Below are 26,046 nucleotides of genomic sequence, written 5' to 3' on the forward strand. Positions count from 1 at the left end.
ACAGCAATTTATTGGCAAATGAAATTTTTACTTGAACAAAAACCCACAAGTAAAAACGCATTAAAAAAAATTAAAGACTTGTTGCTGACATTCACAAGAAAACAACAAAAATAGACCATAGCTTGTCATCCACAACTAGATCATGATATCTCAAAAAAAAATAAAAAATAAAAAAAAATAAATAAATATATATATATATAATTATATATATATTTCAGTAATGCAGAAAAGATGTTACATGATTGTATTGCTAATTTGGTGAATTTGTCCCAAAACATACTGACCTGAGGATCACTGCAACTTCTCTGTGACAAGGAGCTATTTTTTGCTACTTTAAAATACATTTGTTCATTTTTTTAAAACAAATTTAACCTCCATTTGTCCAATAAGTTAAACATCTCAGGCCTTTATTGATCTCCTTCTTTCTTCATCTTTTCCCCAGACAATCAGTGTTAATTGCATTGTAACAGGAAGGTCATGCTCCGCGTAGGCCACACATGTAATTATACATGAAATATGTAGCTAATGATAGTCATTATAAACAATATTAATGATTCTGGAGCGGCAAAAGCCGTTCCTGTACTCTTTCCTTTGATTGTGTAGATAATCTATGGGATATAAATCCTACCGCAAGGTAAAGATGTTCTTGTATAAAGCTCAACACCTGACATGTCACGATCTGTCATGTATGCTTGCTGACGGCTCGTTTGCATAAAAGCGAGTGCAAAGTGAAGCTGGATCACAACACACCTGTAAATCAGCTGACATTTGCACGTTTTTACGTCAGGTGTAACAGCAGGTCTTCAGCTGTAACACCGGATTCAATGTAAACTATTTTCTCTCTGTTTCATGACTGAAGCAATTATTCTGAAAGCAAGATTTTTTTATTTTTTTATTTTATTTTTACAAATGTTAATAAGTGCAGGAAAGTTCGTTAGACTTCATCCTAGTATATGATGGGTACTTCCTGGTTTCTCTTCAGCTCAGCTTTGGCCACGCCCTCCTCGCCATTGCTAACAACTGTTCCCCAGGTGGATAGGAAAAATATTATTTCTTCCCAATTAGATGCAATTATTGTGATTGTATTTATTAGCCAGCATCATCACTAGTATAGTTGTGTTAACGTAAACTATTTCACATTTAACATTTGTATTACCATATTGATTTCCTGACCGTTTTGAGAAATAAGTACTTGGATCACCTCGCTAACACCTCGCTAACATGGAGTGATCATGTTTCAGAAAGAAAGAAATGGAAAACAAGAAAGTGAAAAGAATTTGACAAAGTACAACTTTTTTTTTTTCAAGAAAGGAAAATAAAAATAAAAATGGAAAAGTAAAATCTAAAAAATGTTAAATCCTAAAAGTTAATGAAATATATGTATATATAGAATGTTTATTATACAGGCCGTACAGGATTTCACAGGGTTTTTAGTGACTGTTCTGGACAAAAATGCTTTTAATTATTTATATATTTATTAATTTTGATTTTAATGCCGCCTTTTTTTTTGTGGGTTTTTGTGGGTTTTTTTGCAGGAAACTATTTGAATTGGAGAAATTGCGATTGCTCAAAATGGTTTTGCACGGTCTTTTGCAGTGATGTTTATTGGTGACCGAGACCTTTTAGCTGTACTCATGTTTGACGCATGCAAATTGAACAGGGATTTGACTAAATGTGTGTTGTGATGATGTCACATGACACGTCTCGGCCCAAATCTGCGGAAAATCTGTGATAATTTTGAAAAATTGCAACCTCCACAGAATATCGCAGAATTTTCTTTATTTCACTTTCATTTCTGTGAATGCAAAATCGCAAAATCCTGGAGGGACTGTCTATAAATATAATACAAATTCAGTAACTATTTACTCCATTTAGTCCAAATTTTCTTTTTTCTTTTTTTAAAAAAACAAACAAACAAACAAAAAACATCAATTAGGGGTTAAAAACAGAAAATGGACGAGTACAAAAAATTCAAAATAAAAGAACAAGAAAATTTATATAGTCAGATATAAATGAAAAAAACTGTACTACATTTACAATTTACATCATTAACATATTTTGGACAAGTAAATAAAATAGATTAAAAACAAAAAGAAAAGAAATGAAAAAATATATGGACAAAAGTACCTTAAATACACCTGGAAAAATATTCTATTGTGTGCAGTAATTATCAAATCCATTTACAATTTAGTTAATTAACTGTCTAAGTAATCGTATATATTTAGAAATGTAGTTTTTCAGCGTGGTGTTTATTTGCAGCTGGCCTTCAGTGTCATTAAAATCTAAAATGGAGGATCACATACGTAGCGGTGTATGGAACAAATACTGTAGGCACCACTGCGAACTGGGAGGCGGAGTTTGTACGTCTGTCAATCGAAAGCAGGTCGCACCTGAAATGCAGTTCCTGCTTGGAAATGATTAATTAGGCAGAATCAAGAGCGAGAGCCGAGCCTTGGCACGAGGAACATCTTTACACCATCGGCAGCAGCCGAGCATCGGAAGCACGGCAGGAAGAAGTGAAGGAACAAGCTGTCTTCCCTTCTTCCACCGCAATCGCTTTTTTCGCACTTGGTGAAGGCGGCGCGGCCCGTTAATCTGTTTGCACGTTTGCGGTGCTAACAATGTGTTGACAACACGCTGACATCACACAGATGTCAGGCGCATCTGCCTTCTCCGCCTGATGAATATTAATCAGACACACACACACACACACACTCTCTTCACACTCGCACCAGGCCTCTCCACTGCTCATTTCATTCCTCTCTCTCTTTGTCTCTGTCTCTTCCTGTCTCCCTGTGTCGTCTCCTCATTGTCCTCAGATCTAGATCGTAAATTGACAGATTCTGCTGGATCTCGGAGGACCTAACCACTTCCTCTCCGTCCCACCCGTGAAGACCTCTCGCTCCAGCTGCCAACGGGAAATCCTTACACGCTTGTTGACATCAGGAAATTTTCCTGCAAATATATGGTCGCGTATTTGCGGTCTGTAACTCCATTCCTGCGAAACTAAGCATTCTGTTCTCCCAGAAGATCTCCCAGGATGAAGGAGAAGCCAAGAATTATAGCCGCAGTGCTTCCATATAATCGTAATTTACTGATAAATACCATTTAGAAAACAGCGAATTGTCGAATTCTGAATTTCGATTGGTCAGAAAACCCAACAAAGTTTATATTAATGTGCTGGTTCTAATACCTTATTGTTTCTACAGTAACAGCTCAGTTGCAGAGACTTGTACAGAGGACAGTCCACATGAGCACATTTTAAAAAACGTATAACTGTTGATATGGACCAGCTGATGGAAGGAGTCTCCAGTGTCAGCATTCAGGAAAGTCTTAAGGAGTTTCCCAGAGGAGTTTACGCTTTCTGGTTTCTCTGTAACAAGACAAGCTCCAATTTTTTTTGTCTTAACTTCAAAAGAGAGACGAAAGTGAAGCTGTTAAGACTGTTTATAGCTGCTATAATGTGAGTTAGAACAGGAACTAACCTGTTTCGTGGCCATTCAACAACATTAAACGTAACTATAAATGGATAACAAGTCAATTTATAGTACTTGTAATTCTTGGCAAACTGCTCTGCTATAAGAGGAATAAAAAAAATCAAGGAAAAATCAAAGTAAAATCAAAACATTAAAAAATAAAATAAAATAAAAACCCTGAATTGTAAATAAATAAAATAAAAGAAATATAAAAAGTAACAGTACAAAAAAAAATAAAAGAACAAAAATAAAAGAAACAACAACAAAATACTAAAAATCTAACTATGAGGTAATATATATTATAAATATAATATTTTATATTGTGCCTTTGATTATCAACTTAATTTCTAATTTAATTATTTAATTAGTATTTTCATACTGTATATATATTTGTTTCTTTTTTGGACTTATTATTTAGGAAAAGAAAAAGAAAAATAGATAAGTAAATAAGAATGAAAAATTAAAGCAAAGAGAAAACCAAAAAATGTAAATATTAAATTAATTTAAAATTTAGTGGCTTAAAAAGAAAATGGACAACAGCACAACACGTTTTGTTATGAGCATTTTATTCCTTACACCAAATGTGTCTCGACTGATCGAATACATTTTGAAGGAAATGGAAAGTCTATAAATTTCCTCTCGCTTTAAGCCTAACCTTCTGTTTTGTTACTTTATATGGTTTATATAGAAGCCACCTTGTCGTAAATCATGGCCTCTCTTTCAGTCTAGCAGATCTTTTGGATTAAAACAAATGTGCTTTTATTCTGTTGTGCTGTATTTTTTATGCTGTATTTACAGTTCCAACAATGAGACTACCAGTCTTGTATGTTTTATGCCTGTACAATGAAAAACAGATGTGTTTCCTGTCTGGACATACTAGCAAAAAGTGTGCATTTGAGTGAGAATATGTTTTTTCAAACTGGATGTGATACTGGATGTGAGATAATCGGAATACTAATACTATGCAATTATCCAAATCATGTGGCAGCAGCACAGTGTATAAAATCATGCAGCTATAGGTCAAAAGCTTTAGTTAATGTTCACATCAAATGTCAGAATGGAGGGAAAAAATGTGATCTCGGTCACTTTGACACACAGTTTACATGGAGTGGTGCGAAAAACAAAAAACATCCTGTGAGAAAAGAATAACCAGACTGGTTTCAAACCGACAAGAAGACTACAGTTACGCAAATAATCACTCTTTACAACCATGGTGAGCAGGAAAGCATCTCCGAATGCACAAAAATGTGGCAATTTGAGGTGGATGAGTGGTACAACAGCAGAAGACCACATGGGGTTCGACTCCTATCAGCCAATAATATCCTTCCATAAATGTTAAATAAACAGTTATACACATTATTAATGCATTTACATGGCGGTGTAAGTTGTCACTATATTAGAACGAGCAAATTAATATAAACCTGTGATTTGTGTTACAGCTGGACATACTGTCAGAAAACAGTACTTCTGACCAATCAGAATTGAGAATTATGGTATAACAAGTAATATAAGTCTCTCTTCTGTAAATATCTGCCTCACACCACATCCAGAATTCCTAATATGGTTCCTTAAATGTTGAAACATTAGGTGAGCGACCATTTTGGACCAAACGGAATTTTCCTCGTTGCTGACTGTACGTTAATTTCTTTAACACCTTACTGCATGTTGTTGCCATATGGCAACAATTAAATTATCTCCAATTATTTGAAAAGCAATAATACAAAACTTCTATTTTCCAATGTAACTGGAAAAAGGGGGCTTTAAGTTTGACATGACATTTTAAAAATGCCATACATCTCATACATTTTGTGTTATTTTTTATTATATGATACTTTCCACCATTGTACATTTCATTTATCTCTACTTTTTGATAGGCCATAATTAGAAACTACTATTTTCCTATGTAACTGGAAATGGGGGGGCATCTCATGAATTTTTTATATATATTTATTACTTGAACTTGAAATATCTTTACGTAAATGTAATAAATTTGTGCAGTACAGAGTTAACAATACCACATTCACGATACCGATTGAGCTTGTGTTTCTCCTATTATGCTTCTCTGGACATTGTTTCAGCTTATGGGTTGGCTTGGCCATGCAGTGAAGTCGCCAGCGTATGGTGCCAAAAAGGATCGCACTATAGCCATGGTAGTATGACTGTAAATTGAATATGACTATGAAAATGTCATCTGATGGTCAAACAGATTTACGCTATTACGCCATCAGCCATGTCATATTGTATAACACACACCCAGTCTACTGTAAAAAAGAAAGAATGAAATAAAGCTTCATTTGCTGCCAAGTAGCATGTACACTGTTGTCAATCTGTCAGGGTTGGACTTTCATGGAAAGTTCATAGAAGCTTCTAGAGCTTCTATGTATGACTACAAATATGCCATCTAATGGTCTTTTCCTGAAGCGTGTCAAGCTCCAGACGGAGGGAAATCACGGCTCGAGTGCACTTTTCAGGGATTAGGCGTAAAGTCAAGGAGCTAATTGCCCTAATCGAGAGAGGTTAATTAGGGCATCAGTGTGTGCGAAGTGAGCAAGGGTGCTATCAAAGCAGTGCCGTCGGTGTGGCGGGGTGACATGGGCTTCACCTCTTTTGCAATTAGGGGCGCCTCTTACCGAGGCGATAACACGGGGGGTTAAATATGTGCCGCGAGTGCGAGCAGGGGGGCGTCGGAGTTGAAGAAAAGAGTGAAAACGCTGGAAATAGCGGTGACTTGTTAGGGAACGTGGGGCTGTGGACAGAACATGTGATTTTAAGCTAAGAGGAAGTCCATGACTTTTGATAGTTTCAGAGCCTGTGTCACATAAACATTGGTGAGATTTCAGTTAAAGATAAAAGCAATTTGTGCTACAATCATTAACTCCTTCCTTCACGCTAACCTGCTTGCAAATTTGATTGTGCGATCACATTGAAGTGTTTAAGTTGGATTTTCTATGAAAATATAGGTGAGAATATATACAATGGCTAATTTTGCCCATTCAGTCAAAATTTACTCTATTTTTTTAGATGTGAACATTTCACAAGCTGAAGATTTACCACAAAGGAATGCTATTAACAATCTAGTATAGAAAGCATTCAAATGAATGCTAACAAAATGCTAACAGTAGTTGAATATAGAAAATATAGAAGTCAGTAACACCCATTTTTTCACCAGCCATTGTAAAGATATCGCACGTCGTACATATGTCCAATACGCTTCCATGTTACTCAATGGACTTTGACACAGATGCGTAGTTGACAATAGATATTTTTCTTACCTGTTATATTTATAACATTACACACATGATTTCCAACTAAAAACACTATCAAATACAATATTTATGTTATATTGTGCAGTCTATGCCAATAATCTAAAAGGTGCATAGCTGTATTTCAACCTTTCATTATGTTCACCTCAATGAAAAACAATAGCTAGAGGTAGCTATAATGATTTGGTGTCTTGGGAGTTTGTTTGCTTTTCTTGCTAAACTCATATTCTTATTGTATGTTAGCTGCAAATTACGATCTGCAGTTTAAATGATTGTTTTTATGTATATTGTGTATTGATGCTCCAAGACAAATTCTTTATGGATTCTGATTCTGAAATTCATTAAAACTTCGTAAAGGTGCTACTGAGCATAAGAGTGAAATTAAGTAAGGTTTCTTAAATTAATTTTTTGTAAGGTAGAAATTTGTTCAATTTCATACAAATAAACACTTAAGAAAAGGTTTCAAACCCCGCCCCTAAGTTTAAAGTTAGTAACTTGTAGCTATAATAAAAGTCAGAAAAAAATATAGCATCATTGTCCTCACTTGACGAGCGTCGTAGACAGATAGTAATATTGTCTTGCAGTTACATTTGTAAGAATTGTTGCTTTACCAGCTAGGTTAGGACGAGGGGTGGGGTTAGTGGATGAGGGGCGGGGCTAGCAGTGCTAGCTTTTGTTTACAGCCTCAAATGCTGTAGATTTTGTTCCAATAAAGTTGTAAAACAAGCTGCAACATTTACATCAGGCAAAATCTTCGGAAACTAATCAAATGTTTAAGTTGTAGAAAATTTGTGAATGAGGCAGGGCTCAGGGGTGAGGCTAGCAGCCATAACTGCAATTACAACTTGGTATTAAATCCAATGTAATTACATCCACCGTTCCTTACCACATCAGCCCCGCCCCTTCAGGAATCTTCTACATTGTTTAACATTTAATTTATTTCCTAAGGATGTGCCTGATGCAAATGTTTAATGTTGAAGCTTAACTTTAAGGGTGGGGCTAAAGCTTGTAGCTTTTGTTACGGCCTAATTAACATGAAACATCTCTTTCTTTTTTGGAACGGATCTGAATTTTGCCTCACATCAGGTTTCTTTGACATGCCTGGAGGCCATCAGCCCCTTTCCAAATGGCAAACACTCCCAATTAACAACATGAGACAGATGCGTGTGGATAAACACGTCGCACTACCCCCCCCACCGCACACACACACACACACACACACACACACACACACACACATATGCGCGCACACACTTTTTTCCGCCTTCCAGTACTTTATCTCCGTCTAAAGGAGGAGTGTGAAATGTGCAAACCCTCATCTTGAGGAGTGCATGTGAGAGGCGAGAGGTGTGGACGCCGGAGCTGACAGTGAGAGATTTGTGAAATTTGTGAAAGAGGCCTTGCGACTTCCTGCCCCGGGCCCTCGTGTGGAGGCAGGTTGCCATCACAAACAATTATTCGGGAAATCGCTTTCGGGGAATTCATGCCGTCACGCTACGCCGTGATTCATCGCTGATCTTAAATAAAATCGCTGCAGCCACTTTCCAAAAGCTACATTCCGAGCAGGATGATAGCTTTTATAATCTTCAGTCATAATCCAGACACTGACATTTAACAAAAAAACAACAACAACAAAAAAAACACATTTGGTTCGGCCCTGAGCCATTTCATTTAAGTTTAATTGAAGTGGAAAATATTTTTCTGTTGTGTCAGTGTGGAAAATAAATCACTGTAGTCCACAATTTTTGTATCCAGAATAAACATAAATAAAACACACCGTGTCGTGCTGTTTTGGGAAAATAATCAATGACAGGGTGATGCTACGAGATGCTGTTACTGTTTATTTTAACAGTACAACACTGGAGACTCCTTCCATAAACATTAAATAAACATCTCCTTACAGAAAACGTCACCACATCAACAATTAAACGTTTTTTATTTTGAAACCTGTTTATATGGAGCATCCGCTGTACAGTACATGTTCAGACTATAGAAACGATAACGTATCCAACAGTGCTGAGTCAGGAGAACGTAATGTTTGCGCAGGATTTAGCTATTTGTGGTAATAGCTATTTCGGATTCCTGAACTAATAAAGTTGGTGTAGTTTTGCTCATGTACGATTTCAATTATCTATATATACAGTCCCTAAAGGATTTCGTGATTTTGCGATCGCAGAAATTTTTCTAAATTACAGCAGATTTGGGCCAAGACACGTCATGTGACATCATCACAATGCACATTCAGCCAAAGCCCTCTTTGATTCACGAGTACAGTTAAAAGGTCTCATTTACCAACAAACATCACTGTGAAAGACCGTGCAAAACTATTTTGTGCAACTGCAATTTCACCAATTCAAGTAGTTTTCCACATAAAAAGCACAAAAAACTCTGTTGTATCACAATTTTGCCACAGCAAAATCAAGCATTTTTGGCCACAACAACTTCGTGAAATTCTGTACGGACTGTATACAAAATGAAACAAAATATGGGCTTTTTATTTTATGAATGCAAACTCTCACTTTTTTACACTGCAAAACAATTGACACCTCTAAAACCTCGTCATTTGCTGCAGTAATAATTTATATCGTTTTTCTGGGGAAAAATTAGCCGCTAAACATTATTATTATTATTATTATTCATTATTATTTTGAATGCAGGCCAACAGTGGACGTGAACAGGCTAACAGTTTGCTGTTTCCAAAATCATCGTACATTAAACATTTTTAAAACTGGTTATAAGTCTGCGCGAGGATGAATTGTTGCTTTATCGTCTCGCGTCACATCTGCGGCCTGTCGCTAAATCACGCGGGAGCTAAAGTCAGAACAAACACACGATGTCTACACGCATGACAGATGAATTATGCAGATGCTGTTTTGTCTCAACCTTTCTTTTTTCCACCCTTAAACGTCCCGTGCCGTTGAGCCCGCGAGGCGTTTCAAATGAAACAACATGTTTTTCCGATCATCTCTGTACTCAGTTATTAACGTGAAATGATCAGCTCTGTGTCTCTCCGTGTCCTCGAGGGGCCACTGAACAGATTCGAAAGGAAAAAAAAGGGAGGAAAAAGCGCTCTGGGTGATTTGACGTCCCTCAGGAGGACGAGAGGAAAAAAACAACGGCGTCGCCAATCTGACCGCGAGCGAAACACACACCGGTGCTGAGACGCACCGTGCTCCGTCCCCGCTCTCCTCTGAATTTAAACAGAGTTTTAATAAGATGCTACGCTCAGCCTGAAACTCTAAACTTTTTTTTTTTCATTTAAGGTAGAATCCAATAATATTTCTATATAAGTATTTTATCAGAATAAAGTTTCCTTAACTAACATTAAAAATGCATTATTTACTAATATACTACCAACTTCAGCATTACTACGCTGTAATGAATGTTAGCAAAATAACATTCAAATAAGCACATAGATGTTAATTAAAGTTTTTGAAATATTAATGAAATTCACCCTCGTTAATGTTTATTCAATCCACGACTAAAACACTCAGTGTTGTGATGTTTTGTTTGAAAAATAATCAACGACAGGGTTGGTGTGATGAAGCGGAGTTACTGTTACTGATTTCCTGAAGTTGATTATTTTCCAATAACAGTGTGTCTGGAGGTGTTTTATTCCTCTTACACTACAATGATTAATATATATATATATATATATATATATATATATATATATATATATATATATATATATATATATATATATATATGTGTGTGTGTGTGTGTGTGTGTGTGTGTGTGTGTGTGTGTGTATATATATATATATATATATATATATACACACACACACACACACCCACACATATATATATATATTATATATATATATATATATATATATATATATATATATATATATATATATATATATATATTAAAGAACAAGTCATCAAGTTTATCTGTTTATAGTTATGTTTTAATGTTGTGGAGGGTACGCAAACCACATCCTGTTCTCATTTACATTATAAACAGTCATTCCCTCTCTTGAAGTTAATAAGACAAGAAAGAAAGAAAGAAAGAACCCATGACCGTGTCATCGTTCGATTTATTTATTGAATCATTCTGTATCATTTTGTTTGGTCGGTGGCAATAATGATCACTAATAGAACTCTGGGGGTGCAAAAACTTTTGAGCAGCAGTCAACATTAGAGGCAATTAAAGAAATGAAATGAAATATCATTTATGTGGAAATGAAAGTATGTCCTGGTGGCGGATGAATATCATGTAACTTTATTAAAACACGCGGGTTTGATCTCTGAGTGTCTGAGCAGCTGACAGACAGGAAGTGCCGATTCTCTCTCTCTCTCTCTCTCTCTGACACACACACACTTACAAGAGACACACTGAGTGCTGTTATAATTACTAGTACCATCAACTGCAGCCTCCAGCTCTGTTCCGAATGTGTGTTCACACTCCGTCCACTCCCCATCCCTCACTCAGAGTGTGTTCACGTCTCGTTCTCAGTGTGAATCACAGAGATGTTACGCGCTTTTCTGTTTGATATAGAAGCAGGTTAATGTAGCGCACAATGTAGCCCATTGATATAGGTTTGTATTAATACGTTATCGTTTCTATAGTAACAACTTACAGCGCACATAAATGGATTAGAAAAGGTTTTTAGTTATTAATTTCTTTGTGAGAAGATATTTACTTGAACATATATGTAAGGAGTCTCCAGTGTCAGAGGTACCATTATAATTTTACATTTTACGGCATGGGAGTTTACCCTAAATGAAATATATTTTGATGACATCATTCCTTATAAGTGTAGCCCGTCTGTCGTCAGCCATTTTAATTTTATTCAAATTTTAATCTTATGATTGTTGGTGTGTTATGTTTTATTTAGAAAACATCTTCTAGTGCAGGGACTTTGATGACTAAACTATGGAAGTCCATTTCCACCACAGAGAAAAAAAAGAAAAAAGGTAATTGCGACTGTATATATCGCAATTCTGATTATTTTTCTCGCAGTCATGAGTTTAAATCAGATAAGTTAGTTTTTTTCTAGCAGTTGTGTGTTTAGATCGCGCAATTCTAACTTTATTTCTCGCAATTCTGAGTTTAAATTGCACAATTCTGACTTTATTTCTCACCATTGTGAGGTTAAATCACATAATTCTGACTTTATTTCTCGCAACTGAGAGTTTAAATCTCGCAATTCTGACTTTTTTTACTGACAATTTAGATGCACACGCCCCTTCACCATCAAAGCATCAATCATTCTCCATACATAGGCTATATGTATAGAACAGTAAGAACAATACTCATCATGACATGTAAACTCGTAATTGTGAGAAAAAAAGACAGAATTGTGCGATATGAGCTCTCAATTGTGAGAAATAAATGTCAGAATTGCAAGATGTTAACTCAAAATTGCGAGAAATAAAGTCAGAATTATGAGATTTGAACTCACAATTTTTTTTCTCCATGGTGGAAACTGGCTTCCATACTAAACAGCATGCATGGATGGATGGATGAATGGATAGATATATGGATGGATGGATATCTTGCAGTACGGAAGCTAATATGAAACTTGTTATGTGGCTAATATGAGATTAATATGAGAATTGATTCTCAAGGCAGTAAGTCCCACCAGTGCTACGTATTAAGCACATAAAGCAATGTAAGAAATGCTAACAAGGCTACCATGGCCTCATAACTGTGCACAAAACTAACGTGTGGTTCAAGAAAGAATGTTGATGTTGGACTTCACAGGAACAAATGATCCAAACGCTAGCTACACATTTGATGCTAACCCTAAACTTCATGCTAACATTATCTGTGAATGTGTTTAGCATATTCATGGCTGTGAGATTACTGTGTAAATAGAAAAAAAAATGAAAAGGAAAGTCCTCAATATTCAATCAGTAAATGTACTACATTAGCTTAAAGATGCTGTATCAGTTAGCTAGCTACATGGTAAAGAGCAAAACCTGGTATTTGAAGTTAACTTGTAAGCTGCAATGTTGAAGTAATGCTTCTAAAAATGTCTTCCGAGTTGTACTTTAGTGTGTTAATTTGAATTTAGTTAATTTAGTTTTTAAAAAGGTGTGTGCTAGTGTTTGCGATTGTAGGTAAGCAGTGCTAGCTGATCACATCCAATACATTGAGTTATAGGCTAAATCTGATCTTTTTTGGATAACACTGTGTTTCCTGGGCTCATGAAAATGACAAAAACATGTTCTGCACTCACCCCTCCATCGCGAGCTGACCCCGTCACCCCCTCATAGCTCCAGGCTTTAGGGATTGCGATGAGTTGAATATGATTTTTGGCAGAAGCCCGTGGAAAAATGTCAGATGGCAGAAAAAAAAGACGCCTGCGCTCAGGAAGTTCATCATGTTTAATGACAGACTGAGAATGAGCAGTTTGAGGATGTCACATAAGGTTACCCCAAACACACTCACACACTCACACACACACACACACACAGATACAAACCAACCGCTGCCAAAAATCCTGAAAAATCAGGTTTGACTAGTACATTGTTTCCTGTCGACGCTAACAGCTAAAACAACACAAAGAGAAAAAATGGTCAATTGTATGACGTTTATAATACACTTGAGTAGTTGTGTTTGACCTATACAAAAATACTGGAAGGAAAAACACAAATTATCTAGTCAGTGATTTCGCGATTTAGTTGCTAGCCCCTAATCCCATAACCTTAAACCCTTGTTTTAAGTTTCAGTCAGGCCAAAAAGGAAATGGACACTATGTTGTTGTTGTTGTTTTCTTTTTACCAAATGTATTCAGTGAGGCAAAACTTGTTTGCTGTCTGAAGTTTGCTTCTTTAGTTTTGCACTGAAGATTTGCACAAGGTTAATTTACCTAAGTAGGCTAAAGGAAGCTTGTAGCTTAGCACTGTGCATCAACACTGTGCAGTTGTTTAGTATCATTTGGTCTATAAACATGGACAAAAAGATGTCAAAAAACTTAAAAATTAAACAGCTGCAGCTCCATCTTGAATCCGATCACATAGTTTGGTGTCAGATCGTAGCCTAACACAACGTCGCATACTAACCCAAATGTTCAGACTAGCAAGCAACAGGTTTCCCTGCTGAAAAAAAACAAAAAAACAAATAGAATAGAATCTATCTTCCCTCATAGAATTTGTAATGGTTAGAATGGGAATTGTATTGGTATTAATGGAAACTGTAATGGTCCTTGTGGGTCTCTACCGGTAATTTGTTGCCTTCTACTGGTGGCATGTCTAGTGGATGCCATTAAGGACCAATAATGGTAATGGTTTTAATGGTTTGCTGATGGTTTGTAATGGTATTTGTAGTGGAAACCATTAGACTTTTTGTGATTGTTTGTATTGTGTGATTTTTACCAGCAGGGTTCTCATTGCACTTGTAGTTTGTCTCAAACTTGATCCTGGTCAGGGTGGCAGTGAGTCCCGAACCTCTCCCAGGGAACACTGGGCTTGAGGTGGGAATACACTCTGGGTGGGACACCCGTCCATCGCAGGATCTCTCTGGTCAAAAAAAAGCAAAAAACAGTACGTCGTTTGGTTTGTGATTTCTCACAGGGGTGGCATGGTGGAACAGCACCACCCCCATTACCCCCTCATAGCTCCATGGTCCCTGGTTCAATCCTGAGTGAAGTGTTGCATGTTCTCCGAGTGTGGGTTTGTTCTGGGTTCTCCAGTTTTCTTTCACCTCAGAAGAAATACATCAGTAGGTGGCCTGGCTAAGATAAGTTGCCCCAGGTGTGAAGGAGTGTCCAAATGTGTGTTTGCATGGGCATTGTGCATGGATTGGCGTCCCATCCAGGATGTAGTCCTGCCGAGCGCACAATGTTCCCAGGATAGGCTCTGGATCCAGAGAAAGCACCTGGTAATTATCGAATTAGTCCAGGTGGCCTTGTAAATCTAACAGGCAGAGATGGGGTTATGACTTGGCAAAAGCACACCGGTCAAAATTTGCTGGTATGAAGTAACAAATGGCTCGGAAATATTGCAATTACGAGGTGAGCCTAATTGAATGCCTCGATAATGCCATAATTACAACTCGGATTTTTCCATGTGCCCAAATGGTAAGTTTGCTGGTAAGATGGTAAGATATGTGTTTTTTTTTCAACCAAACCACTTGAACACTCACCATGTTGTCGTCATTACCACCTCCAAACTAATATGTACAGGTAGGACTTCCAAGCAGGACTTGAAGGCAGCACTACTCTATCAACAAAGTATAAACTTGTGGAATTGTTTGGCTCAGCAGGTGAAACTAAAAAAGGCATCATGAACCATAGACATTGCACCCAGTCACTGGGAAAATGGGCTAAAACTAACAGGAAGACGATGGTGGTGCCATCTTTACCTGACTGACGTAATGAAGTATTAAAATAGAACAGATAAATACACTAGAGATACAATCGCAATGCATTATACGATTGTATTACTTGAATATCAGAAGAGATCTCATTTTGACCCAAGCCACACCTCATGAAACAAAACAAGTAAACTCAGGCTGTCAAACTGCGTTACTGTGATCAAAAGATTCGTCTGATTCCCATCCATGGAGCAATTACTGCATGATCTAAATCGGGCCTGATAATGAGCCGCATGAGGGAACAGCCACAATTCCACAATTTCCACTTCAGCAAGGTCACACTCGGCATTCGTATTTTTCCCCCTATAACATTCGGTAAACACTGCAGCCATTGTGAGAAAAGAGTTCGAGACATGCGTCTTTTACCTCTTTAAATAGGCGAACGCATCGCGCGTTCATCTGCTAACATGTGGAAACGATTTATCCGCTCATAATCAATCTCGGTGTTCTAGCAGGAAACGGATCTGGCGTCGAATATATAATGCGTTTGTGATGAGAGCTGTGTGTATTCGAGATTAAGAGTTGTGTTTTTTGTTATAAATCAAACTATTATACATATGTTCTCGCTCTCTCTCTCTCTCGCGCTCTCTCGATCTCTCGCTCTCTCTCTCTCTCTTTTTCTCTCTCTCTCACACACACACAAACACACACACACACACACACACACTATCTAGACACAGTTCAGTTATAGTATTTAGCCAGTAGAGGTTGCTGTATTGCACAGTAAACACATTTATACATGCACACAGGTTTGCTCTCCTCTGTCTCACACACACACACGCACACACACACACACACACACACACACACACACACTGCAGTGGACAATGGGTTGCACGACTGCTTATTTTTACTAGTCGCCCCGTAAATCTGGAAATCTTGACTTTTATTTTTTTCATTTGCGGGTAAAATGGGCTCTGTTTATCAAGCTGGATGCAAACGGGTTTACACTATCCCCATCTCTAACATACGCGTGATTACCACATACAAACATTCTCACAAACAACTGAAAACCTGTGCGAGTACCAAAACTCACTTTATAATGGAAGTCTAAGGGCAGTTGTTGAGCTCCACCAACAAATTGTTAAAATGGCTGTCTATATAAGGCAAATTCAAACCTATAGCCGTTACAGTCGAAGGATAATGTCGGTATTATGAGACAGACGTGAGAGAAAGTCTTAGTGAAGCTCTTTTTATGGAGTTTTACCCAACTTTTCATTGAAGAACATTACAGTAAAAAGTAGTTCCGTTTACGTTTCGTGGTATCCACGCGCCCTTAGTTCCATAGACTGCCAGTACTGTATAAACCAGACGTGCAGGTTCTCTGAAAAAGTAGTTCCAACTTATACAAACGGACAAACGTACAGTAGTTCCACATTTACAAACACTTTTTGCATGACGGTGTGCAAAAATATGTTTTTGCATTAAATTAATTCAAATAATTCACTTCCAGGTCTATTTTGCCCTTATTACGAGAAGAATTTTAATAACGAGCTTTATTCATGATATAACAAACGGTTTAAACATTTTAACAACACAAACACCTTAAAAGTTACACCGCTAAAATGTGCTAAACCTCGGTGTTAGTCTAGCTAGCTAACCTAGCTAATATTATTGACAAACTAAATAGTGGCTACTTGTTAAATAATCCATCAATACATCCTCCATACCACTTTATCCTTTTCAGGGTCACAGGGAACCTGGAGCCTATCCCAGGGAGCATCGTGCACAAGGCGGGGTACAACCCGGACAGGGTGCCAATCCATCGCAGGACACAATCACACACACATTCACACAATACGGACACTTTGGACATGCCAATCAACCTACCATGCATGTCTTTGGTCTTGGGGAGAAAACCGGAGTACCCGGAGGAAACCCCCGTAGCACGGGCAGAACATGCAAACTCCGCACACACAGGGCCACGGTGGGAATCGAACCCCCCAACCCTGGAGGTGTGAAGCAAACGTGCTAACCACTAAGCCACCGTGTGCACTTGTTAAATAAACAAACAAAAAAAGTGACAAGGATTTTTCTAGCTAACTTAGCTAATGTTAATGACATGCAAAATATTTACAATACCGTTAAAAAAATTAATCGGTGCAAATTTCATGATGCAAATCACAACTCGAAAACTGAAATCCTATATTTACAGCAAAGCACACTACTTCACTAGCTGTTATCTACCTAGCTAACTTGACTAATGTTTGCAATGAGGCACAATATGTACAATACTGTTAAATAAATAAATCAGTGACAATTTCATGATTTAAATCAGGACTAAAATCTCATTCATGCCATAAATGCTAGCTAGTTTACTAGCTTCACTTCCTAGTTTACTAGATAGCTAACCTTGCTCATGTCAGTTAATGAACCGAATAATTTGATTAGTCATTGACAAAATGACAAATCAAGACACACAAAAAAAACATCACAGGGAAACAAATGTGAGCTAGTTTAATAAGAATTAGCAAGGCAGGTTAGTTAGTTAGCTTAGCTAATGTACAGTAAGGGACAAAATAGTTTTTAATTATTATGCTATATTTGGTCAGATTTGGTTACTGTTTAATTAATAATTGAAAATGTGATGAAAAGAATCCCACTCATGTCAACAGAGTTAGCAAATAAGCTAAATTCCAAACAAAATATTTTTGTTTGTTTAGCTATACTTCGTCAGGTTTGGTTACTGTTGAAGTGATTACTGAAAACATAACTTAATTATGGTTAACTTAATTAAATCATGAAGAAGCTAGTTAAAGTTGGTGTACTAGCAGCTAACTAGCCAGCTAGCTAATTTAGCTAACATTAATGATACGTATGAGAGGGCAGGGGACGTGACAAAGTGCCCAAATTGTGTATTCATGAATATTCATGCAATAGATGGGTTTTGGTGGGTTCTGGTGGGTTTTTTTTTTATATGATATTTTTATTGATTTGAATAGCTACCTCAGGATAGCTAACACGCTAATCCTCGAGCATAAATGATAAAACAGTTGCAGTTCCTCAAGCCATTAGTATCCAGGCCTATCCGCGCTAATGAAGTGTCATTAACTAGCGCTAGGCTGCTTTCTTTGGGTGTTTCGGAGCCTGGCACTCAGAACTGGCCAGGTGGCAGCTGGGTCTTCACGGGTGTCGTTAGCGTAGCATAAAAAGGTAGGGGGGAAAAGCTTGGCTGAAGAACCTTGATCTCTCAGTTTTTCTTCAGGATAACAGCAGTCGGGAGACACAGAGCGTTTGGCATCGTCGTGACAAACACTGATTCTCATAGCTCAACACTTTTTTAGTTTTTTTATTACTCTACAACTAAGACACATAAACTCTGTGTTTACTCCTTCCCTTTCCTCTTTTACTACTTTTTGTTTTACTTTTTGTTCCAATTGTCTTTTTTCCCCTGAATGTCTGGTTAGAACTTTCTGGAACATAGCGGTGATGCTAATTTAATGTTCTGTCAGTGGGCTAGTAAGCTGTTAGCATTTAGCACACACAGCTAAACATAAGCGGGATTTCAGCATCGGAGTCTAAATTAGCATTGTTGTTTATTTTTTCTCTCTCTCTCTCTCTCTCTCTCTCTCTCTCTCTCTACTGTTTTTTGACCAGTCGTTCTGAGTTTCTCCACAACTCTCTCTCTATCTCTCTTCATCATCTTCTCTTCTCTTTTTTTCCTGTTTTCCCTTTTCTTTTGTCCGCTGTCATTTAATCCTTCTTTTCCTTCTCTTCTCATTCATGTCTCTTCTTTTCTTACTCCTTTCTTTCATTATGTCTCTCTCCCTTCCCTCTCTTCTCCTTTTCTGTTCCTATTTCCTGTCTCGTTCTATTTTGTTGGTCTTTCTTCCCAATTTTCTACCTTCTTTCTGTCTCTATCATGTTCTCTTTTCATTTTTGTCCTCTTTTTCCCATGTGTCTCCTCCCTTCTTTTTTGTCCTTTGTCTCTTTTGTATCTTTCTTTTCTTCCTTCTATCTGTTCTCTTCCCTCTTTTGCCTTTGTCATTACTCCGTTTCTTCAGTCTCTTAATTTCCTTCTCTTCTGTTACATTCTGTCTTCTGCTTTTCAATACCCTTGTCCCCTCTCTCTCTCTCTCTCTCTCTCTCTCTCTCTCTCTCTCTCTCTCCATCTTATCCTTTGTCATTTTCTTCCATCTTTTCAGCTTTTGTCTCTCCATAGCCGCCCTTTTTCCTTTCTGTTCCGCTCTTCTTTCTATCTCTTCCTTCTGGCCTGTCTCTTTCTTTTGCTGCTTTTCCTTCTGTCTCTCACACCCCCCTCTCTCTCTCTTCCATCCATATTTCTCTCTATCTTTTCATTTTTCTTTTGTCCTCTGTTTTCTCTCACTCACTCCTGTCTCCCTCTCACCTCTCTCTCTCTCTCTCTCCAACCTCATACATCCTGTCTTTCTCTCTTCCTTCTCTTCTTCCTAGCTATTGGTACTGAATTGAATGTTTGCCATGATTCAGGGTTAAATAGTCACCTGTTGCTTTGCGGGTTAGTACAGACTGAGCACAGCACAGGGTATGGCAAGATGCTAAACTGGTAGCTAACTTCAAAACAACTTCTTGGCTGAAGTCTTTCAAATATAATAGTACATGCTTTTAAAAGAACTGCTTTAAAGGCATTTTCTAGAAGTTTCCTCACTAAGTAGGTCATGTGATGCGCTGAAAATAACTGTAGTAATGTGTTGATAATAATGTGCTGTTTTAAACATTTTAAAAAAGGTCAATAAAAAAAAAAAACAAAAAAAAACAAAAACAAAACAAAACTGATGTTAGGACAGAGGACGGGACGGAGCCCGGGGGCCCGGACACAAGACGTGAGTGAAAGAAGCGCTGATGGTATCAATTAATACCAATAAAGACCTTAAGTGACAACACAGAGAGGCATTAGGGCCGACAAAGCGGCGCTGCTTTGTTCCAGCGAGCCACCAGCTGCCGAGTAGCGGGCACCGAGGACGGCGTTTCCGTGCCAACGGGCCGCGGATGGTGCGAGGCGACGGGTGCAGGACGACTCCTGGGCTCCCTGCGCGAGTTCAGTATTAATGAGGCGACAGCTCGGCCCTGCTTCCGTATTCATTAGGCATCTGGGCCAGCAGATGTGAAGTGCCGCCTCAAGACGAATAAAAAATGACTCCCCATCTGGAGTCCCCAAACTGGAAAAGACGAGTGCGAGCGAGCGCTTCTTTTTCACACCCACTCACACACTCTTTCCCTCTTGTCTCCTGCGCGTTGTGTCTTTTGACTGTCAAAGTTGTGCCTTTTGATTGAGCGGGAACATGTAGACGTCTGATTCTGTATTAATGCTGTGTTACTGATGTGTTTTGAGGATTTAAAGAAAACGTGTTTGTCGGATGGAACTCTTTCATACGTCTGACATGTTTGCATTCAACATTAAGGAGGTCAGAAACCCAAAAAGTTACATTTAGAAGAATAAAAATAACCACAAAAACTGTCTCTTTCTCCTCCAGGAGTCACCAGAATCACTTCCTTACTTATGTATGTAATAATCCAGCACATACTGGCAGCATTAAAGGGATAGCATTTAGAAATTTCAACACTGACGTACTGACCACTAAAACTATCTAATATCTCCTCCATGATCAAACGGTAAACGTTCAGTCAGACATCACTTCGGATATCAAAATAAATTCGTACTTGCACCGACTAATATTTAAATATTTAATATTTAAATATCGCATAATTCAGCACAGCATTAAAGGGGTACTCTGATGTTTATCAACTCTGTTTCTATCTAATGCATCGAATCTGTATGTGAGATTACCACAGACATAAATGTTTATATGTTTCTCAGTACTGAAAAAAAAAAACGCCCCAGAAAACTATTTACTCCAAATGCAATTATACATCTAAGAGCAGCTGTAACATTTTTGTCAATAATCAGTCCCTCCAGGATTTTGCGATCATAGAAATGAATGCAAAATCAAGCAAATTTTGCAATATTTGGAGGAGTTTGCAATTTTTCAAAATTACCGCAGATTTTCCACACATGCAAGCCAAGAAGCGTCATGTGACGTCATCATATTCCACATTCAGCCAAAGCCCTCTTTGATTCACATGAGTTGAACATGAGTACAGCTAAAAGGTCTCATTTACCAACAAACTACACTGTGAAAGAGCGTGCAAAACAATTTCGTGCAATTGCGATTTCACCAATTCAAGAAAAAAAAAAAACTTTTTTTTTTCAAAGCCGCAAGCAAAATCAAGCATTTTTGGCTGCAAAAATGACAAAAAAAAAACCTCGGCGAAATCCTGTATGGACTGAATAAATGTTTTTGCACGCTTAAATCAGTGTATATCATATATTTAGAGATGGAACTACTTTTTCAGGGGAAAGAAACTGTCGTATCAACATGACCAAAATCATCAGGAAAGTGTAAAGTAAATGGAACTACTTTTTACCATAATGTCTTCTGTCATATTTGTTTTGTCCTCCCACAATAATGTTTTAACAATAATGTCAAATATTTTATGCATTTATTAACATGATTAAAACAACTGCTCTTAGACTTAGACAGGAAGGCATTCATCTGTTTTTTTCCTCAGCACAGGGAAACAAGTGTTGATTTTTATTTGTCCATTGTACACACACATACTGTACAGATATGATAGATGGATGTTAAGTCATTAAGAAAAATCAACACTGGACTATTACTTTAATCTGTGCTACAGATACAACAAAGTGGGTTTTGACGCATGTTTCACACCAAAACTCTTTAAATAAAGGTTTAAATGGTGTTGAGCTCTTAGATTTAAATTAAATATAACAAAAAGCAGATTTCCTTTCCTCTCGGTCCTGTTTGTTTAATCAACCCCCACAAAAGGCTGTGAGTTTTCACCGTTTTCCCTCGAAAAACGACAAAAATTTAATATGCGGCGTGACTCAGTGGCGTTTCTTTTCATTTTATTTTACTCTGTATAATTTAACGGAGTGATATTACACTTCCTGACTTTTTGACAGATCATGAAAAGGTGGTGAACTTCAGCAGTTTCGGCTGATGAGCGTACTCTCAGAATATGTTTTGTTTTTCCGTCATTATGCTCATTATTCAGACGAGTCGGATTTTGTTCAACGTTGAAGAGATTTAAATAAAGATAAATAAAGGTTTATTTATAAAGCATCAGGGGAAAAAACATAGTGTCATGCATAATTCAGAGATAAAGCAGGGTGTGTGTTGTGTGTTGTTTTAAATTCGGACAGATTAGTATTAATAATGTTGTAGCACTCTAAAAATGTGTTTGGCACTGAAAGGTCAGTAAACAATACTTCACCCATAAAGTTGTATGTGCACATCATGGGGGCAGTGGTGGCTTGGTGGTTAAGGCTCTGGGTTACTGATTGTAAGGTTGGGGGTCCAAGCCCCAGCACTGCAAAGCTGCTACTGTTGGGCCCTTGAGCAATGCCCTTAACCCTCTCTGCTCTAGGGTGGTGTATCATGGCTGACCCTGCGCTCTGACCCCAACTTCCTAACATGCTGGGGTATGTGAAGTAAAGACTTTCACTGTGCTGTAATGTCTATGTGATAAATAAAGACTCATTATCATATGCCATAAATATTATACAGTAATTATTTATCAATGTATAATTAATTAATCATTAAGCATATTGATTATTAAGTCACCTTTTACATACTTATAAATGGTTTATTATTGAACTATTGATGATATGAAAGAAATTATCTTTATAATAATGTATATATACCTGAATATTAATTCTATTATTTAGAAAATGAAACTTTAACTTAATAAGTGTTAATTAGATGATGATTTATTAAAGTAATTATACTTAAACACTTGTCATTTGTTTAATATTAAATGAAACTACATTAAGATTTAATTAATTATCTAATTTTTTTTTTACATTTTTTAAAATTGTTAAATTAATGTATTTACTAATTCTTAAATATAAGAAGTTTTAGAAGTTTTTTATTTATTTATTTTTCATTAATTTATTACTCAAACGTATATTAAAACACCATTGTATGTATACAGTTTTATATTACATAGCATTATTTATTAAAAATAATTATATCAAAACTGAGGAAGAAAACGTGTTCTTTTGAACATGCTCTGACTGAACGACTAAATTTGAGGTTAAGATGAAAATGATATACATTTTGTTTTTGGCAAATTATTCCTTATATCAGTAGAAAATCTAATTCTGTCAAATGAAGGCGAATGACACATCAGCTGATCCACGTTCTGTCCTTTTGGCCTTTCTTCATTTTCCTAATAAGGCCTCCAATTAAAAGGCTCATTTCCTCTCATCTGCTTCCCGAGTCGTTTTTTTTTTTCTTTCTTTCTGCATGCGCTCCAGAGCTCAGAGCTTAGCTCGCTGATCTTGGCAGGATTCCTCAGAACTGTGAAGGTCACCAGTGGACTGCTTCTGAGTGCACGCACACACACACACACACACACACACACACACACACACACACACACACACATACACACAAACACATGCATACACACACACATACACATGCACACACACACACACACACACACACACACACACACACACACACACATATATATATATATATATATATATATATATATATGCCTGTGTGTTCCCACACCCTCAGCCTGGGCTTGATAAGGATCATTAGCAGCAAAGGAAACAAGACTATTTCAGAAATGACTAAAATGAGTCAAATTTAACCACAAGTGGAAATAACCCTTAACAGAAAGTCATGTGAATTTCATGAGAGAATAATCACATGATTTACATGGAAAATTTACTTAAAAGAAAAAGAATTTTTGTATTTAACATTTTTCACATTCATTTATTTTCAAATGATTCATTTATTAAAAAAAAAAAGTATGATTCAAATATTTTTCAAATGTGACTTTTTCCACTTGAGTCATTTATTTTCTCATGATTCATTTCCCACATGATTCCTTTTTCACAGTTGATGTTTTCAAATGATTCATACATGGTTTGTTTATTTTAAAATGTAATTTTTCACACAATTCATTTATTTTCACAAGTGATATTTGCAAATGATACTTTAATGTTCATGTTGTACTTTTCCACACGGTTCATTTATTTTCCACATGATTTCTTTTTCACATGATTCATACACGATTCATTTATTTTCAAATGTAGTTTTTCACACAACTCTTTTATGTTCACATGTGATATTTGCAAATGATTTGTTTATGTTCACCTGTGATACAAGATAAATTTATTCATCTGTACCTGTGCTAGGAACTTAATAACTTAAAACCCCCAGAAGGTTTACTTCTATGATATGACTTTGTAAACTTTGTCTATATACTGTTTTTCCCCGTTACTAGGCCAATAGCTGATTTCATTCGGTTGTATCATGAAATGCTGGAGTGTCTTTAAACTGAAGAAAAACATCTGAAACCTTTTTTTTTTTTTTACAAAGTATATAATTGAATCTTTAGCAACGTGTCAATTTAGAAGTGATTTATTACCTGAGGTTAATTTCTACTGGCCATTTTACAGAGTGTAAAACATGGTATAATCTTTCCAGACATTGTGTACGCTTTAGTCTATGTAAAAAAAAGACTGACCTGACAGATTCAGATACTGAGATACCAGAGATACTCTGATAACAATCACATTACTGTTCCATGTAAAACTTTCATTTCGCAAAAATTTCTAACTACACCTTTAATGCAAGTTGAAAATGGGGCCTTAATTATAGTTCTGTTTTTATCATTGACTGTTTTCTTATTTCCAACCACGAGAACGGTTTTTAGCTCTCTTTTTCTGCGAGATAAAGATGAGACATATTAGGGAAAAGTGCTAAAACTATATTGCTATATGTCTTCGGACCATCCTTGCTACGGATTTAAAACAAAAATTTTTTGCAGCAGTCATTCCACGGTGGTCATCCATCACTCTTGCATGGCCACGAAGTGGCATTAAAAATGCACAGGCACGCGGCCGGAACAATGCAGTAATGATTGAGTGAATAAAAACAGACATCTCCGTTGATATCTCGTCATGCTGGGCTGGTGTGTGTGTGTGTTAGGTCGGGTGTGCGAACCCTGTAGGCAATTTATTTCGCTTACACTCACACCTCTCACTCTCTCTTGCTGTCGTCCTGTTTAGATGAAGAATAATGATGTGATGCTTTGGCCAGACCCGCCAGACATGGAGACATCAGGATCATGCCACACTACCTCACATACGCACACATGAGAGCTGACTCAGCAATAAGCCCACTCATGTTTGTGTATTATTTATTTAAATAGTAGCAAACACATGTCAGACCACCCAGAGTTAATTATAAGGCTGGCAAGTTGAATCACCATAGTGAAGCATGGTGGTGGGAGCACCATGTTGCAAGTTACTCTCGGCCTCCTGGTAGCTTCCCTCACTAATGTCCTCTTTATCCAGCCGCTGACTTGATGAATGGACTCTAGCCAGAGTCGGCAACCGGTTGTGCCAGAACTAATTGAGGGGATTCACAGTAACGGGGTTAATTATTGAAGTCCTAATACATGAAAAAATGGGAACTGCAACAAGCACAAATAGAAGCCTACTGGGGCAGGAATCTAATCATTTTCTGCAAACAAAGCAAAGCGTAAGTGCAGACAGTGTTTCTATGGTGTACAGAACCATTTCCCTTGTAACATGCATATATTGCAAAGATTGAGAGATGGAAAAAGGGTTTATGGAGTGGATAATGTCCGTACATCAGAAATGCGTGTGCACCACAGTGGCCATGTTTCCCACACAAAGGCAGAGAAAAGAGGAACCATTTTTTCAAGCCCAATTTTTTGTTTCATTTTCAGGTGTTTTGGGGCTTTCAGATAGTCGGGCTGAACAACCTGGTAATCCTGTGGACCATTTGCATAGTCACTGACTGTTGTTGTTCGACCGTTAAATTTGTATTACTCTAAATATTCACTAGATAGTATCCTATTACACTGTACATTGCAATAAACTCGACTTCACTTCGGCCTCGATAAATTCTATGCTCACATCAGTG

This window comes from Ictalurus furcatus, chromosome 2 (genome assembly GCF_023375685.1).
Source record: "Ictalurus furcatus strain D&B chromosome 2, Billie_1.0, whole genome shotgun sequence".
In the NCBI taxonomy this organism is placed as follows: domain Eukaryota; kingdom Metazoa; phylum Chordata; class Actinopteri; order Siluriformes; family Ictaluridae; genus Ictalurus; species Ictalurus furcatus.